This window comes from Mercenaria mercenaria, chromosome 5 (genome assembly GCF_021730395.1).
Source record: "Mercenaria mercenaria strain notata chromosome 5, MADL_Memer_1, whole genome shotgun sequence".
Classification (NCBI taxonomy): Eukaryota; Metazoa; Mollusca; class Bivalvia; order Venerida; family Veneridae; genus Mercenaria; species Mercenaria mercenaria.
This window is the reverse complement of record NC_069365.1, coordinates 24,311,470-24,331,929: the sequence shown is the minus strand read 5'-3', so window position 1 is coordinate 24,331,929 and position 20,460 is coordinate 24,311,470. Positions and strand designations below refer to the sequence as shown.

Below are 20,460 nucleotides of genomic sequence, written 5' to 3'. Positions count from 1 at the left end.
ATAGAAAACCTTGTGACCTCTCTAGAGGCCATATATTTCATGAGATCTTCATGAAAATTGGTCAGAATGTTCACCTTGATGATATCTAGGTCAAGTTCGAAAGTGGGTCATGTGCCTTCAAAAACTAGGTCAGTAGGTCAAATAATAGAAAAACCTTGTACCTCTCTAGAGGCCATATTTTTCATGGGATCTGTATGAAAGTTGGTCTGAATGTTCATCTTGATGATATCTAGGTCAGATTCGAAACAGGGTCAACTGCGGTCAAAAACTAGGCCAGTAGGTCTAAAAATAGAAAAACCTTGTGACCTCTCTAGAGGCCATACTTGTGAATGGATCTCCATAAAAATTGGTCAGAATGTTCACCTTGATGACAGCTTGGTCAAGTTTGAAACTGGGTCACGTGCCTTAAAAAACTAGGTCAGTAGGTCAAATAATAAAAAACCTTTTGACCTCTCTAGAGGCCATACTTTTCATGGGATCTGTATGAAAGTTGGTCTGAGTGTTCATCTTGATGATATCTAGGTCAAGTTTGAAACTGGGTCAACTGCGATCAAAAACTAGGTCAGTAGGTCTAAATTTTTTAAAATCTTTTGACCTCTCTAGAGGCCATGTTTTTCAATGGATCTTCATGAAAATTGGTCAGAATGTTCACCTTGATGATATCTAGGTCAGTTTCGAAACTGGGTCACGTGCAATCAAAAACATGTCAGTAGGTATAAAAATAGAAAAACCTTGTGACCTCTCTAGAGGCCAAATGTTTCGTGTGATCTTCATGAAAATTAGTGAGAATGTTCACCTTGATGATATCTAGGTAAAGTTCAAAACAGGGTCACGTACCTTCGAAAACTAGGTCAATAGGTCAAATAATAGAAAAACCTTGTGACCTCTCTAGAGACCATATTTTTTAATGGATCTTCATGAAAATTGGTCAGAATTTTTATCTTGATAATATCTAGGTCAAGTTCAAAACTGGGTCACATGAGCTCAAAAACTAGGTCACTATGTCAAATAATAGAAAAAACGACGTCATACTCAAAACTGGGTCATGTGGGAAGAGGTGAGCGATTCAGGACCATCATGGTCCTCTTGTTTATCTGTGGTGATAGACTTTCATATTTACTATCTTTGAGTTGGAGGATCATGTTTACTTTTTCACTGGAGGGTATTTTATCACAGAAAAAAGTGCACTTTTTACTAGACTGAAGTTTGTAAGAGGTGGTCAAGTCTGCTTTTTCAGTGGATATCAATGTTTGCTTTTCATTGTTTTTTGTTTATGGTCTGTTTTAGTTGTTGTATTGTTTAACATGTTTTTATTTGATACGCACTGAATACAATGGCAATTTGATATATAAATTTGCTGTATAAAAGATAGTTTTATCAAGATACTTTTAATGTTGAATTTTTACTTTCTTTTTTCCTCTCGTTTGAACAGTCTTGATGACTATTTAAGTAATTTGGTGATGCATTATCAAATAAGATGCAGAATAAAAGTGTTAAAAATTGCAGTGATATTTCATATCTTATATTGTATAACATTTTTCACTTTCATTACTTTTGAACACAACCGTACACTTTTTATAATATTTTTACTTAATTAAGATCGAAATTACTGGTTATTTATGAGGTAGGTAGTTGTTCTGAATTTTAATTTTTGGGAAGCTTTTTAAGGAAAAGAGTTTTTATATTTCTGTATTGATGTATCAGTTTTTAACTGTTGCCTGCATTACTTAAATGATGTTTTAAATGAAAGATTTCCTGTGATGTTTTTTTTTTTTATATGTACTTTAATATATGATGTAGATGTGATTTTTTTGTCAAAATAATTTTGAGAGCAAAATTAAGTTTTACCTTTTTTTTGATCCCCCGCCGTGGCGGAGGGATTATAGGAATGGTCTGCGTCCGTCCTTCCGTCCGTAACAAATTCGTGTCCGGTCCATATCTCCTAAACCCCTTGAAGGATTTTCATGAAACTTGGGTCAAATGATCACCTCATCAAGACGATGTGCAGATCCCATGTGTCAGCCTTGTCGGTTCAAGGTCAAGGTCACAACTCAAGGTCAAAGGTTTGAGCCTGCCATTTTGTGTCCGCTCTATATCTCCTAAACCCCTTGAAGGAATTTTATAAAACTTGGGTCAAATGATCACCTCATCAAGACGATGTGCAGAACCCATGAGTCAGCCATGCCGGCTCAAGGTCAAGGTCACAACTCAATGTCAAAGGTTTGAGCCTTCCATTTTGTGTCCGCTCTATATCTCTTAAACCCCTTGAAGGAATTTTATAAAACTTGGGTCAAATGATCACCTCATCAAGACGATGTGCAGAACCCATGAGTCAGTCATGCCGGCTCAAGGTCAAGGTCACAACTTAGGGTCAAAGGTTTGAACCTTCCATTTTGTCTCCGCTCTATATCTCCTAAACCCCTTGAAGGATTTTCATCAAACTTGGGTCAAACGATCACCTCATCAAGGCGATGTGCAGAACTTATGAGTCAGCCATGTCAGCTCAAGGTCAAGGTCACAACTGAAGGTCAAAGGTTTGAGCCTTCCATTTCATGTCCACTCTATATCTCCTAAACCCCTTGAAGGAATTTTATAAAACCTGGGTCAAATGATTACCTCATCAAGATGATGTGCAGAAATTATGAGTCAGCCATGCCAGCTCAAGGTCAAGGTCACAACTAAGGGTCGAAGGTTTGAGCCTTCCATTTGGTGTCCACTCTGTATCTCCTTAACCCCTTGAAGGATTTTCATCAAACTTTGGTCAAATGATCACCTCATCAAGAACTCATGAGTCAGCCATGTCAACTCAAGGTCAAGGTCACAACTGAAGGTCAAAGGTTTCAGCTCTGTATCTCCTAAACCCCTTGAAGGATTTTCATGAAACTTTGGTCAAATGATCACCTCATCAAGACGTTGTGCAGAATTCATGAGTCAGCCGTGTCAGTTCAAGGTCAAGGTCACAGCTAAAATCAAAGGTTTTACCCTTTCACTATCCATAGCAGTGGCGGGGGATTTAGCTGTCTTTCAGACTGCCTTGTTTTCAAAGAAATTAGGGTGATTTGTTTTATGTTCTTTGCAGCTATATGTTTTAGAGCAGTAAGTCTGACAAGTTTTTAAGAGTGAGGTTTCTGTGAAAAGTGAAGTTAAAGGATAGAAAAAAATCTATATATACATAAGAGTTTTCTGGGTCTGATTCTGTTTTTGTTGTTAAAGAAACCAGTTAACTGTAGTTTCAAAGTGCTGCCAATATGAGGTTGTAATGATCAAATGTTTTTAAGATTGGGGTAGGTTTGGGTGCATAAAACAATCAAATCAAGCTTTATGATTCATTTATTCATTTATTTATTTATTTATTTGAGCTCAGTTGTGAAGAAAGCTTGAGGCTGGTATAAACTCTGGAAATCAGTTTCACTGGATCCAAGGTTAAAAACCTGAGATTGGAGGCTAAATCAAACTTCAGTTACATAGCCTTAGATCCAGGTATAACCTTAGATCCAGGTATAACCTTAGATCCAGGTATCATACAAAGAGGTACAATCATATTACATAGTTTATATGTTAGATCTGTAGCATGATATTATCAGCCAGTGTTGAAATTATCATATATTTATTTTGCTGCAAAACATTTTCCTTTTTTTTCAGTATAGACTGTAAGAATCTTTCAGTATTTGAGGATGGGAATATCTAGCAAGAATGTAATTGTTGGTACCTGCTCAGTGACCCAAGAGTAGGATTTATCTATCCTGAACTACTTCATGTGGTAGAATATGTTTTGAATGTATAGAAAAAATGAAATTAATTACTATTAAAAGTACTGTTTTCTTACAGAAACATGTTTAAATTTAGCATAAGAAATGCACATCTCGACATAAACAGAAATAATGTCATGATGTTTGAAAGGTGCACAGCATAGAGTTCCATTTTGATTTATTATCTTTAGTGTAAATATTTCAGTTCAGAACTATAACTTCTGTTTCAGATCTGAAATTTACAAATTTAGAAGGTTGTAAACTTTTATGAATATCAATGATGTTATTGACATATTTAAATGCACTGACCTCCAGATTTTGGCTAAAAAATGATTTTTTTTTCAAAAATATAGTTTGGTCTTATTATAAACATTTGAATATGAGTTTTTGTTTCTAAACTCTTTTAAAAATGCCAAATCAAGAAAACAAGAAGACCGCGTTGGGAATCAAACCCGGACTGCCGCAGCAATAAAGAAGTTTTCTGCTGTACTGTTATGGAGGATTTAGTGTTCAATGCGCGTTAAATTATGATATTTATAATCGAGACAGTTTACCTCGAGTAAAGCATTACAAACACTTTTGCTTTCCATCATAAAACGTAGTAAAAACAGGTAATAATGTCTCCCCAGGAGACATATTGTTTTTGCCCTGTCCGTCCTTCCGTCCGTCCGTACGTCACACTTCATTTCCGAGCAATAACTGGAGAACCATTTGACCTAGAACCTTCAAACTTTATAGGGTTGTAGGCCTGCTGGAGTAGACGACCCCTGTTGATTTTGGGGGTCACTCTGTCAAAGGTCAAGGTCACAGGGGCCTGAACATTGAAAACCATTTCCGATCAATAACTAGAGAACCACTTGACCCAGAATGTTGAAACTTCATATGATGATTGATCATGAAGAGTAGATGACCCCTATTGATTTTGGGGTCACTCTGTCAAAGGTCAAGGTCACAGGGGCCTGAACATTGAAAACCATTTCTGATCAATAACTAGAGAACCACTTGACCCAGAATGTTGAAACTTCATAGGATGATTGGTCATGAAGAGTAGATGACCCCTATTGATTTTGGGGTCACTCCGTCAAAGGTCAAGGTCACAGGGGCCTGAATATTGAAAACCATTTCCGATCAATAACTGGAGAACCACTTGACCCAGAATGTTGAAACTTCATAGGATGATTGATCATGAAGAGTAGCTGACCCCTATTGATTTTGGGGTCACTCCATCAAAGGTCAAGGTCACAGGGGCCTGAACATGGAAAACCATTTCCGATCAATAACTGGAGAACCACTTCACCCAGAATGTTGAAACTTCATAGGGTGATTGTACATGCAAAGTAGATGACCCCTATCGATTTTGGGGTCACTCCATTAAAGGTCAAGGTCACAGGGGCCTGAACATTGAAAACCATTTCCGGTCAGTAACTTGAGAACCACTTGACCCAGAATGTTGAAACTTAATAGGATGATTGGTCATGCAGAGTAGATGACCCCTAACGATTTTGGGGTCACTCTGTGAAAGGTCAAGGCCACAGGGCCTGAACATTGAAAACCATTTCCGGTCAGTAACTTGAGAACCACTTGACCCAGAATGATGAAACTTCATAGGATGATTGGTCATGCAGAGTAGATGACCCCTAACGATTCTGGGGTCACTCTGTTAAAGGTCAAGGCCACAGGGGCCTGAACATGGAAAACCATTTCCAATCAATAACTTGAGAACCTCTCGACCCAGAATGTTGAAACTTCATAGGATGATTGTTCATACAGAGTAAATGACCCCTATTGTTTTTGGGGTCACTCCATTAAAGGTCAAGGTCACAGGGGCCTGAACATTGATAACCAGTTCTGATCAATAACTTGAGAACCACTTGACCCAGAATGTTGAAACTTCATAGGATGATTGAACATGCAGAGTAGATGACCCCTATTGATTTTGGAGTCAGTCAATTAAAGGTCAAGGTCACAGTGGCCTGTTCATGTAAAATCATTTTTTGGACATAACTTGAGAACCACTTGACCTACAATGTTGAAACTTAATAGGATGATTGGACATGCAGAGTAGATGACCCCTATTTATTTTGAGGTCACTTGATCAAAGGTCAAGGTCACAGGAGCCTGAACAGTGACTTGAGAACCACTAGGCCAAGAGTGTTGAAATTTAGCGGGATGACTGGACATGCCAAGTAGATGATCCCTATTGCAGCCAACCATCAGTGTCTCTTTGACTTTCGCTCCTGACCCCTATTGACTTCTTGCCTATAGGAATTTGCATTTGGGGAGACATGCGCTTTTTTACAAAAGCATTTTCTAGTTCCTATGTGTTTCTGTAATATATGGTATGTCAGTAGTTAAGTTTTAAAGCACTCTAAAGAAATAAAGCATAAATTTCCAGATACGTAAAAAAAATTTTTGTAGTTGTCGAACGATCTGTAGGCCAGTGCCTTTAAGTACAGATATTTTTAGTACTGTCATTCAGTTTAGAAATAATATGGATAAATTGTATATTATTTGTTTCATCTTCAAGCGAATTAAAAAAATATAATATAGTTGATTATTATATTCTTATACATTTTATACTAGTTTTACTACACCATGTAAAAGTTTGAGATGTTTTATTTATGTTTTTTCTCACAGACCATTACTTACTTTTAACACTTTAGAGATTGGGACTGACTTTATAAACGTAAGTTTTAGCTTCACTATTCAAAGGATCGGAAGAGCTATTGGACTCAGCCATGCATCTGCATCCCAATTTGGTAAAGTTTTTGTATGTAAGATGGTATCTCAGTAACCACTTGTGGGAATGGATTGAAACTTCACACACTTATTTACTGTGATAAACTGATTTACATTGCACAAGTTCCTCAACTCTATTTTGCATTTTACTCAAAACTATGCCCCTTTTTCAACTTAGCAATTTTTGGTAAAGTTTTTGTATGTTAGCTGGTATCTCAGTACCCAATGATGGGAATGGTTTGAAACTTCACACACTTGTTCATTGTGATGATTTAACGTTCAATGCATAGGTTCCATAACTCTGTTTTGCATTTTTACAAAATTATGCCCCATTTTTACTTAGCAGCTTTTGGGTAAGGTTTTGTATGTAAGCTGGTATCTCAGTACCTACTTATGGGAATGGATTGAAACATTCACATACTTGTTCACCGTGATGAGCTGACATGCATTCTACAGGTTACATAACTCTCTATTGCTATTTTACAAAGTTGTGCCCCTTTTTCAACTTTTATATTAACTCAGTTGACAAGGCTGTTGAATAGTCGAGAGTTGCTGTCCTCGGCAGCTCTTGTTTTACATGCGGGTTTTATGAAATACTTTGCATAATACATGTATTTGAATGGGTAAGAACTTCTTGGTTGTCAAGAGTTTTGTAATGCTAATATACATAATAAAGATTTAGCAGATAAAAATGATAATCAAACTGACTTGTTAACTTGTTTGTTTCATGTATTCCTTCTGTTCCCAAACTTTACCAAATGTATTAGAATTCTCGACTTTCATACCCCACCATCCGACTATAACACTTGTGCAGACCATAACTTCAGGGCTATGAAAGAGAACTTTATGAGACTTGATTCATATGTAGATTGCACTGAGAGGAACTGCAGAGCACACAATCACAACACTATCTGGACTTCCTTTTGAATATCTCCCTCTTTAGCTTGTCTAAGAAAAGTTGACAAGGTTTTGTCATCACTTGAGTTTTGGCATCAGTGATAAAACTTTAAAGTTCACTTTTTTTCAAAATCTTTACAAGATAAAGCTTTCAAACTTTCCACAATTGTCATTTTTAAAAGAGTATGTAGGCCAAGAATCATACATGTATAATATACTACTCAAAGTTTGCTAAGCACCAAAAATATTCAAGTACATACTTTTCACTATATTTGAAATATTGTTTTGAAAATTATTTATACTTTTAAATTGATGATTTATTTACTGATATCAACAGTTTTTAAAGGATTTTTTTTGTTTTATGTCACTTTTTAGAATTTTAGTAGGGTGACCCTTGAAAATAAAGATTTTTGTTGGAATGTGAAATTTGCTAAATTTGCGAAAAAAGGAACGATGTAAGCTGGTATAGGATTAATATCGAGTATGTGACCCGTTGCTGTTAATAACAGCTTGACATCGCCTCCTCATGCTCCCTATAAGGTCCCTGATGGTCCTTTGTGGAATATTGTTCCATTCTTGGACCAACATAATATCAAGCTCCTGGACACTTCTTGGTTGGTCCCGACGGGCTGAAATTCTAACCTGTACCTCATTCCACATGTGTTCGATGGGATTAAGGTCAGGGGATCGTGCTGGACATTCCATAAGTGCTATACCCTCTCTATACAGGTACCTCTGTACAACATGGGCAGTATGGGGGCGGGCATTATCGTCCATTAAAATGAACTGATCACCCACTGCACCAGCATACAATCTCACCTGGGTATCCAGGATCTCATCTCGATACCGCTGGGCAGTCAGTGTACCTTGGTTAAGGGCCATAAGGTCCGTGCGTCCATCCCAGCTGATCCCGCCCCAGACCATAATTGAGCCACCTCCATAGCGGTCATGTTCAGCAATGTTGGCTGCGTGGAATCTCTCACCTGGCCTCCGCCACACCCTTACACGTCGATCGGTGTCAAGGCAATACTGGACTCATCTGTGAAGAGTACAGGTCGCCAATCCTTTCGTCGCCAACCAACATAATCCAAGGCCCAGTCATATCGTGCCTGGCAGTGGTTCCGAGAAAGCGGAATGCGTATACATGGTCTTCATGACCTAAGACCATGTTTGTGCAACCTAGATCAAATGGTTTGCGTAGAAACACTGACCCCTGATGCGTTCTGAAGGCTCGATGCGAAGCTGTGTTGCTGTCGCGAAACGACTTCTGTGAGCCTGAATAATCACAAAACGGTCTTCAGCTGCAGTTGTTGCCCTTTCTCTTCCACCAGCATGCCACCTAAGTGGCGTGCCATACTGAAGAAACCTCGCCCAGGCCCTGGTGACAACTGTATGGTGCACACCAAGGGCCTCACCTACCTGGCGATTGGTAGCCCTATGTTCCACCATCCCAACTGCCTGCCACATTTCTCCAGCTGACAAATGTCTTCTAACATTTCTGTTTGCCATATTTCACTCATTAAACTTCAGATTTTTGAGTTGAAGTGAAGATTGAATACCCTACACATTTCGGGTACATGTATTCAATGCACCAAAACAACGTGAAAATCGAGGGGTACATCATTTCCATGCCTTGCACGAATGATTTACCCATTATTGAAGCTTAGGTGTACACTGGTAATCATGTCAATACATCCCCGAACCATATCCAATAAGAATATTACAAATATATTTAATGCACACTTCATAGTGATGTTGGCAATTTTTGGTGCTTAGCAAACTTTGAGTAGTATATAACAGTTGCTATACATCTAAATTTATACCCTTTTATTTTATACATATTTATATTAATGCCCCCCTTTCGAAGAAGGAGGGGTATATAGTTTTGCAGATGTCAGTAGGTCGGTCGGTCGGTATGTAGACCAATCCGTGTCCAGATGATAACTTGAGAACCCTTAGGCCTAGGATCATGAAAGTTGATAGAGAGGTTGGTCATGACCAGTAGAGGACCCCTATTCATTTTGATGTCAGTTGGTAAAAGGTCAAGGTCAAAATGACCTTGAACAGTTAAATGGTTTCCGGATGATAACTCAAGAATGGTTGGGCCTAAGATCATGAAAGTTGATAGGGAGGTTGGTCATGACAAGTAAATGACCCCTATTGATTTTGAGGTCAGTCAGTCAAAGGTCAAGTTCACAATGACCTTGAACAGTTAAACGGTTTGATAGGGAGGTTGGTCATGACCAGTAGATGACCCCTATTGATTTTGAGGTCAGTCGGTCAAAGGTCAAGGTCACAATGACCTTGAACAGTTAAACAGTTTCCGGATGATAACTCAAGAACGCTTGGGCCTAGGATGATGAAAGTTGATGGGAGGTTGGTCTTGACCAGTAGATGACCCCTAACGATTTTCAGGTAAGTCGGTCAAAGGTCAAGGTCACAATGACTTTGAACAGTTAAACGGTTTCCGGATGAAACTCAAGAACGCTTGGGCCTAGGATGATGAAAGTTGATAGGGAGCTTGGCCATGACCAGTAGATGACACCTATTGATTTTGAGGTCAGTCGGTCAAAGGTCAAGGTCACAATGACCTTGAACAGTTAAACAGTTTCCGGATGATAACTCAAGAACACTTGGGCCTAGGATCATGAAAGTTGATACGGAGGTTGGTCATGACAAGTAGATGACCCTTATTGATTTTGAGATCAGTAGGTCAAAGGTCAAGGTCACAATGACCTTGAACAGTTAAATGGTTTCCAGATGATAACTCAAGAACGCTTAGGCCTACAATCATGAAAGTTAATAGGGAGGTTGGTCATGACAGCAGATAACCCCTATTGATTATGAGGTCAGTAGGTCAAAGATCAAGGTCACTGTGACTTGGAACAGTTAAGAGGTTTCCAGATGATAACTCAAGAACATTTAGGCCTAGTGTCATGAAAATTGATAATGAGGTTGGTCATGACCAGTAGATAACTCCTATTGATTTTGAGCTCAGTAAGTAAGGGGTCAAGGTCAAAGTGACTCGGAACAGTTAAACATTTTTTTCCGGATGATAACTCAAGAACGCTTGGGCCTACAATCATGAAAGTTATTAGAGAGGTTGGTCATTGTGACTTGGAACAGTTAAATGGTTTCCAGATGATAACTCAAGAACATTTAGGCCTAGTGTCATAAAAATTGATAATGAGGTTGGTGATGACCAGTAGATAACCCCTATTGATTTCAAGGTCACAGTGACTCGGAACAGTTAAACATTTTTTTCGGATGATAACTCAAGAATGCTTCGGCCCAGGATCATGAAAGTTGATAGGGAGATTGATCATGACTAGAAGATGACCCCCATAAATTTAGAGGTCAGTATGTCAAAGTTCAAGGTCACAGTTACTGAATGCATCAAAGGGGAGCATGTCGTGTTCTACGAGCTCTTGTTAACAGTTGCTATACATCTAAATTCATACCCTTTTATTTTATCAACTTTTACTTTCTGTTGTCATGTTTGTTAAAAATTATAATTTTAACATTATTTTAAAAAATGATAGAGCTCTACACTTACATTGTTCAATATTTTTTCAAATTTGGTATTTAAAAGTTACTTTACAGTAAAAGGTAATTTTTTTAATTAAATTTTTTATGAAGTTAAAGAAACAAAAACAATTTTCACTCAGTGCTCACACAACTGATAGACTTACATTTTTAAACGAAATAATATAATGTTAATAATCAATTGATTTCATATTGGTCTTGTTATTTGTCTGAGGGTGGTCGTATTGGCCCGAGGTCAGAGGACAAATTACAAGGCCAATATGAAATCAATTGATTAATGATAATTTTATTATTCAACTTTACAATATTGGCTAAAAAAGATGCACATCGAGAGCCAAAATTTTATGCGTTCATTGAAAATTTTCCAACTATTGTTGATTGTTTGATTTACAAAATGTTTGATTTACAAAATGGTTGCGTTTAAAAATCCAACGGAAGTTACTTCTCCGTATTGGCCCTCTTTTTTTGAACCAATCAGAATGCTTGAATTCCATATTGGCCATGCTTTCTCGTATTGGCCCTGCTTTTCTTGTATTGGCCCAGTTATGCTCTGTATTAGCTCTGCCTGTTTCATATCATGTGCGCAATTGATCTAATAAAGTGCATAATATTGTAAAGTTGAATAATAAACTGAGTTATTAGATTGGGATATGCCTTTGGTCGGGCAGGTCGGCGGGTGAGTAGGCAGCATCAAACTGTTTCAGGTCAATAACTATTGTTTGCCTTAAGGTATTTGAATGAAACATGGTGTGTAGGTAGGTTATATCAAGACAGGCTCGGATTCATTTTGGGGTTTCTGAGGTCAAGGTCACTGTTACTAAAAATAGAAAATTGGTTTCTGCTCAAGAACTTGAGTTAGGAGTGACCTATTACAAAGAAACTTGATCTGTAGGAAGCTTTTTAGCTCACCTGACCACAAAGTGGTCATGGTGAGCAATTAGGATCGATGGATGTTTGTTGCAGTCATCCATCGTACGTCCACACTTTGTTTGTTAACACTCTAGCATCCAGAATTATGAAGCAATCTCAATCAAACTTGGTAACAACATATATGGCTACAAGATCTTGGATGAGTTCGATTATGGGCTAGATCAGATAAGTATGTCCAGAGGTATGTGCCCTTGATTGACAAAATTTGCTGTATTTGGCCTTGTTAACACTCTAGCATCTTCATTTCTGTACCAATCCTAATCATATTTATACATAATGTTTATGACCTCAAGATCTTGGATGAGTTTGAGCAAAATCTTATCAGTATGTCCAGAGTTATGCCCCCTTGATTTTCAAAATTTCCTATATTTGACCTTGCAAACGCTCCAGCACTTTCATTTCTTCATCAATCTTAATCATATTTCTACAGAATGTGTATAACCTCAAGATCTTGAATGAGTACGATAATGAGCCTAATCGGGTCAGTAGGACCAGAGTTACGTGCCCTTAATTGACAAAATTTGGAATATTTCACCTTGCTAACACTCCAGTATCTTCATTTCTTTACCAATCCTAATCATATTTATACAGAACGTGTATGACTTTAAGATCTTGGATGAGTTTGATTATGAGCAAAATCGGATCAGTAGGATAAGAGTTAAGTGCCCTTGGATGTCAAAATTTGATATATTTTACCTTCTTAACACTCTAGCACCATTATTTCTTCACCAGTCCTAATCATATTTACACAGAATGTGAACAACTGCAAGATCTTGAATTATTTTGATTATGAGCAAAATTGTGCCAGTTAGATCAGAGTTATGTGCCCTTGATTGACAGAATTTGCAATATTTCACATTGTAAACTCTCTCGCACCTTCATTTTTCACCAATCTTAATCATATTTATACAGAATGTGCATACCCTTAAGGTCTTGGATTATTTTGAACAAAATCAGGTCAATACAACTAGAGTTACATCCCCTTGATTGACAAAATTTGCTCTATATCACCTTGTTTATGCTTTAGCACCTCATTTCTTCACCAATCCTGATCATATTAATTTCTATATATGCAATGATACTCAGGTGAGCGATATAGGGCCATCTTGGCCCTCTTGTTTGAAAGGAAGGTTGGGATTGCTTTTAGGGCCCCTAGGGTCAAGGCCACTGTTACTAAAAATAGAAAATTGGTTTTCGCTCAATAACTTAAGTTCTGACTGACCAATTGCAAAGAAACTTGGTTTTGAGGAAGGTTTTGTGTAAAGGAAGGCTTTTGTGGCCCCTAGGGTCAAGGTAAGTTGCTAAATATGGAAAATTGGTTTCGGCTCAATACTTTTAAGTTAGGAGTGACCTATTCACACTGGCCATAGCTTTCGCAGAAGCGGTGGTTCCAACGCAGCGGCGGTGGAGGATTCGTCGCAGAAGCGGTGGAGAAATATGGCCGACTGACTATATTTATGCTGTCATCAGTACGTTTTCTAATGACCTTTTCACGTTTGACTGAAAACAACCAGTGAGACAGGAGCCCACATGTGTACTCTTCCAACCAGAAACACATGTTCAGTGCAATTCTTTGTCATTAATGTAAACACTTCTGTACAGTTTGACGAAGGACTGCCGTTTTTGTAGAATTCGCATTAAAAATGGTAAAATCTTGTACAAAACGACCCCTGAGCACGTTTGCAGCAAATCGTAAGTACGGCCCTGTCAAGCAAAAACTATTTCTTCGTAATAGGTAAATTTTCATTACACGCATAAGAAAAAAAATGACCAAAAATGATTCCAACGCAGTGTGCGGTGGGTACAATTGCAACGCATTACGGTGGATCTTGTTTGTTTGTTTTGGGTTTAACGCCGTTTTTCAACATTATTTCAGTCATATAACGGCGGGCAGTTAACCTAACCAGTGTTCCTGGATTCTGTACCAGTACAAACCTGTTCTCCGCAAGTAACTGCCAACTTCCCCACATGAATCAGAGGTGGAGGACTAATGATTTCAGACACAATGCCGTTTATCAAATAGTCACGGAGAACATACGCCCCGTCCGAGGATCGAACTCGCGATCCGTAGACCAACGCTCTTACCTACTGAGCTAAGCAGGCGGGCTACGGTGGATCTTGTTTCTTTAATGTTCGTGATGGGCTTTTAACTTAAGTAAACAGCATTTTTCTGGGATTTTGATAGGGGTAGGTCCATGAAATCACTCTGACATCAGCAACAGAAACTTAATGTTTAGTAATAATAAACTATTGATTTGCACTTCCGTTCTGTTGAATGCACACACGAAAATCTTTATTTTAAACCATAATTATTTTACTAAATCAATTGCCAAATAATAAAGCCATGTTCTTTCGTACTAACACCTAATTAGATCATGATCTAAGCTTCTTCCTTATCATACAATTATGACATTGATGTTGATTAATGCTTCAATGCGACATCATAGAACAGACATTACATAAACAATGACGGGTTTCTGCTGTCTTTGTTTTTTTGGCCACAAAATATCGAAGTCGGGTTTGCATTGGGGTGTCCTCCAACACACTGCACATGCTGCAGCCATTTGTCATGTTTATAAGTTTTTAATCATGTTTTAGCATATTTAAGTTTGTTCCCAGCTACATTTTGTCTTCAGTTCTTCAGTTGTTATAATAAGAATAACTGAAATGAGTTGATTCCTTGTCGTCTTCTTGGCACTAGAACAAGGAGTTATAGGTCTCTTAATATGTTTGACTGGCGCTGTGACAGTTTTCAGAGGAAAATGAAGTTTTTGTCTCTCATTTTTTGTAACATTTCTTTCTGCTTGTCTGTTGTTAGTGATTTGTACTCTGTTTCTCCGTTCATCTTTCAAAAAAATGTTAAACTTAAACTTATAATCATCAAGATAAACATTACTGAAGATAAGGCCATGAATGTGGCGTATGGCGTTGACAGGCTTTTCTTTTGATTTGACCTGGTAACCTAGTTTTTGACCCCACATGACAAAGTTTCGAATTTGATCGATGCCGACTAGAGATTATTAGATAAATTCTATGCCAGGTAATATGTGATGCCTACTATTGAGCTCGAAAGTGAAAGAAGAAAAGTAAACAACAATTGGAAGTCAGGCGCGTTAAAAAATTTTTTATCATATTTGTGTTTATATCGTGCATATCATTCGAAACATTGAAGTGCTATCCCCGCGATTTCCCCACCAAAAGCTTTTCGTTTTAATGCTATTCCTGTTCAGTTGACTTGCACATTGAGCGTATACTGTCGAAAGTGGTTGAACACCCTTACAGAAGAAAAAGGCCTGCTGCGTACTCTTGCTGTGTACATACAGCGTATATGATGTGTACATGATGTGTACTGAAATCAAGGGCTTTAAATAGTACGCAGGATATATACCGCACATACACAGATAGTACGTTTGTAGTACACTTTTGACATGCAAATGAGCTCTGATGCGTACTACTTGCTGCGTACATGCTGTGGACTACATAGTACACATGATGTACGCTGAAGGAATTTAGTATGCGGGAAATAGTACGCAGCATGTACGTGGCACATACACTTTTCACATGCAAATGAGCCTGCGGTGTACTACCCCTGCGGCGTACATGCTGTGTACTCCTGCGGCGTACATGCTGTGTACTCCTGGCCCGAGTCCTGCGGCGTACATGTTGTGTACTCCTGCTGCATACATGATGTGTACTCTTGTGGCGAAACTGCTGTGATAATGTAATTTCCTTACCCCACCAACTTTTGTATGCAAATGCTGATCATTTGGACAGAAAAAAAACAGAAAAAAGATAAGTGACATGCATCAATAAGTATTTGCCCTTACCAAAATAATGTAGATTGATGCTACCAAATAAATTAGTATGCTTTTCTACATCCACTTTTCAATGAAATAAATCAATTTTTGTAGCATGTAATTTGGTAAACATTTGAAGAAAATGGCGTAACTGCATCAAGGGGAAACAACTTTAATGCAACTAAATATAAGTGTTATGATTTATTATAGACGATGTGTGCGTAGTATATATTTATTTTGATTAAAATCCATCTGAGAACAATCTAGGACTGGAATTATATAAGCATTAATACACTTTTACGTCCGTAAAAAGTAGCGCACCAACAAATTTTGGATTGATTTTTTCCAATGGGGCGAGCGCAACTATTCTATGCTATTAAGATAAAAGTTACTCAGAAATCAAGTTCTTGCTTCCAAAAAAAAAAAAATGTACAAATCCTTCCTGCATGAAGTGTACTTCAGACTTTTACCTAAAAAAATTCAAAGTATAAACACCAAAAGAAAATGAACAAGTCCCTCCCGCGTATATGAAGTTTACTTCAGACTTTAACTTATAAAAAAAAAACTAAGTATAAATGCCAAAAGAAATTGTACAAGTCTTTCCCGCGTATATGAAGTGTACTGCACAAATTTCAAAGTATCTGCGGTGTACATGCAGTGTACTATTTTCTTGTACAAGTCCCTCCTGCGTACATGCAGTGTACTCCTTAAATTTTCAGAGTCTGTGCTGCGTACCTGAAGTGTACTAGTGACCTCCTGCGTACATGCTGTGTACTCGTCGAAATAGTACGCGGCATGCGGTGTATGTAAAATGTACTCCTCTGGCGTACTACTGTGTTCGCGGCATATACACAGCAAATACGCAGCATGTACGCCACAGAGGCTTGCTTCTGTAAGGGATGTAGCATTGCCTAGTGGACATTTACTAAAGTTGTTCAAATCATGACCCCGGGCTCAAAATTGACTCAGCCCCAGGGGTCCCTTGATTTTACTTTGGAAAATTTTCTAAAATTTTCTAAAAATAAACCATAAAGCCTAGAGCTTAGATTTTTCAGATGTAGCATTGCCTGGTGGACCTCTACAACATTTGTTCAAATCATGACCCCCAAGGTCAAAATTGACCTCTCCCCAGGGGTCACTTGATTTTACATAGGAAAATCTTCAAAAATATTCTAAAAATAAACCATAATATTGAAATCTTACGTGCAATCAAACTCACACTGGCCATAGCTTTATCAGATCAAGTGGTTCCAACGTTGTTTGAGCGGTGAATTTTACGCTGATCAGATGGAGAAATATAGCTGATACTACAAGTTTCCGGTATTGTAAGTGTGATTTAATGGAATTTCTACCTGTTTAATAACTAATCAAATGAAAACGATGGGTGCACCGGGAGCGCAAATGTGTCTTTGTTTTAGCACATGTGTCCGTTTAGCTGAGATATGTGCCGTTTATTCAAACACTTCTGTACAGTTTGGCGGGGGTAGGAGATTTTTGACAGTTTTTGACAATATCGCATCAAGTATAGTGTTAATCGGGAACAAGTAACTGATAATTTGTATTTTCATTTTTGAACGGCGACCATAGATGTTTATTACGTCGTTTCTGTTTTATGGAGGACAAAATTAATAAAGTCTTGTCTTTTCCCAGGCCAATTTTAACGTTCTCTGCGATTTATTTCTCTGAAAATAAATGAACGCTACCACAGCAATATGAATGAAATATGTACAAACAGCTGATCAGTACTTATATCAAGGACCAAAGTTTATTTATTTTGAATGAACAGCTTAAATGCACAACAAATTAGTAACGAAATTACTAAAAAGTTACCAATTTTAGCTATACTGATTTAAAGAGTCAACCCGATTTTGGTATGCTGTTCAGTACCATTCGCGGAGAAGATAGATATCCGTGAACTGGTTCTTGTTTTTACGAACTATTACTTTTATTTACTTAACGATATTGTTCGATGTACAATATATTAGAAATGGCGGGATATTAAAATGCTATAAAACTCACTAAATTTATTCATTGTTAGGCTTGAATGACTGTTTTTAAGACGGATAATAGGTTTTCAGCACGAATCAGAAGTATACTGATAAGTCGTATGATACACATCGAAACGTTGATTGTTTTCAGAGATACTTTCAAAATAAGTGTGTTTAATAACACGTTAAGTTATTTCCCATTAACACTGTTTTATACACGTATTTACAAAAAAATACAAAACTGTCAAAAATCTCCTTCCCCCGCCGGACTGTACAGAAGTGTTTGAATAAACGGCACACATCTCAGCTAAATGGACATATATGCTAAAACATAGACACATTTGCGCTCCCGGTGCACCCATCGTTTTCATTTGATTAGTTATTAAACAGGTAGAAAATCCTTAAAATCATACTTACAATACCAGAAATTTGTAGTATCGGCCATATTTCTCCATCTGATTGGCGTAAAATTCACCGCTCAAACAACGTTGGAACCACTTGATCTGATAAAGCTATGGCCAGTGTGAAACTCCAATAAAAAAAATATTACAAAGACAAAATTTAGTTCATTTCAAAGTACAATATGTATACTGCAAACTCTTACGGATTTTTGTCAAAATTGTTCCTTGTTATTGCATAAGACACAAAAAGACAACCCCATGTAAATTTAATTTAAAATGTTGTTTGTACATGCATTTTTGACCACAGGTAGCCAGGTAAGCCTGTACATAATCCTATAATATCACCTGTTTATATACATGTAAATTATGTGTGAACAGATAACACAAATTGGATAAATTGATGGTGTTGGGATTTTTGTGTATAATTCAGTAATCAGGTAAAATTTCAAAATAATTTCTTTAGACTTTATTCTTCACAGTCTGCTTTACAATTGGCTGTAATTATCTTTTAAATGTATTGAATATACATTGAGTTTGACTGCACGTAAAATTGCAAAATTTTGTCATTTTGGCAAGAGAAAAATATTGAATAAAGGCATAATACAGGTAGTGAAATGCACATCCATTTACTTGCATATGTTCACATAGATATTTAAAACATTATTATGACAAAATTACTGACTTTATTGTTACCACTTAGTCATCTTTTATTTCATGAAAATTTGCATGTAAACTTTCGAGTCAAATGGCTGCCACTGTGGGCGATGCCTTAAGGGGACGCATACTTTGAAATTAGAAAAAAGTGGGTGGGGTATTATAAAATTTACCTGCAAAAAAGTACAAGGTTTTGGTAAATGAAATGAATACTGTTTCAACTGTTATAACTACACAAAGGATTGCTCACTAAAATAAAAATGAGAAAAACTGAAACAAGAAAGTTATTGTTGAATTACATAAGACTTCTTGTGTACATTCAAAGTCAACAATTAAGACTTTTTGGTGCGAAAATAATAGTGCTTCACTTTGTCCAAACATTTATCAATGTCCTACAGATTCTAATTTAAAGAAAGAATGTGAAATAAGTTCACTGTCTTGCTTTTCATTTGGCATATGTGAGCTAAAACACATTATTTAGTTTGTTTACAAAGTAGTGCATAAGAAAAGATACGGTGGTCAAGGAATGCCACATTACAAAACTAAAAGAGTATATTCCCCTTAATACATTAAACATTTATCATTACAGAAGTCTAGTGGCTTACAATAAAGGCCTAGAAATGTTGCCATTATTAATTTTTAACTTGGTATTCATGAATTGCAATGCACTTAAATATCAAAACACATTCAACAAACTTTTGAAAATGTACTGTCTTAAAAATCCCTAAAATAAGGTATGAAATTTTGTTGAGAGGTCCGATCAATGTGTATATGTGCAAAAGCAACATTCTAATCTTGTTCACAAAAGTTACTAATACACAGCAGGAATGTCAATGATCAAAACTGGACGAATATACAGTTATCCTCATTTTAATGTCATTTATAATTTGTCCTTGAATTCTCCACCATACTTTTCATAACTCTGTTTGCACGAGTTGCACGAGAATGCTGTCATTCACGTAAAAAATGGGGTCAAATAAGTTGTAAATGCAATATCATGTAAACGTAGTTAATGGATTATGCAGTTCAAGATAAACTTTATCTCATAACGTAACGAACATGTATAATGTTGTAACAACAACTTTACTTACACTAATTTAAGTAGCAGTCGGTTTATAAGTGACTTTATCGATTCATTTTGTGTTTTGTTATTGTTGTCAAAAGTATAACGGAAGTGCCTCACAACTGAAGCGGAAACCAGTTTGATGCGCAAAGTAGTCCACTGTAGGTAATATTTTTTGACAAATGTCCACAGAAATTAATAATTTTCTAATATTAAAGACGAATATCTGAATAGGATTCATTATTTGATAAGAAATTATAATCATCGACATGTTTTTTTTAAAAAGCGTACACGTGCTGACACCTAAGTTGTCTCCCGTTGTTTATTAGAGTTACCTTTCGTCCGGCGCAGTAATACATTTGCAGTGAATCGCCGAGAAGTCGTGGGAAAATTAAAAACCATGTAAACAAACTAAAAATAACCACCTTTTCAAGATGAATTTCAAGTGATCGGCATTATGCATTTAACCCGCCTGACCTGTGTAGCATCTTAGATATCTGTTCTAAGGTATTCATTGTGTAGAATGTCATGTTATGCCCTTGCAATTCTAATCCGGATGGTAGTGGTTTCGTCAAATCACCGGTTCGTCATACTTAATTTATATAGTAAGTGAGAAGTGGTTTCGTCATACTTATTGTTATAGTGTAATAATGATTGTTTGTTGGTCGTTTTATTGTTGATGTACTTCGTGTGGCA

The 20,460-nt window shown here is 37.1% G+C and overlaps 1 protein-coding gene across 2 annotated transcripts in view; it reads left to right on the top strand.

Annotated features, from left to right (window-relative positions):
• The first annotated feature begins 18,824 nt into the window (after positions 1–18,824).
• LOC123556675 (uncharacterized) overlaps positions 18,825–20,460 on the top strand; it is a 49,356-nt gene continuing 47,720 nt past the window's right edge. For both annotated transcript variants that reach the window (XM_053542938.1, XM_053542939.1), the window contains exon 1: positions 18,825–20,271. The gene's annotated coding sequence lies outside the window, so the exon portion shown is untranslated. The remainder of the gene's footprint in view (positions 20,272–20,460) is intronic.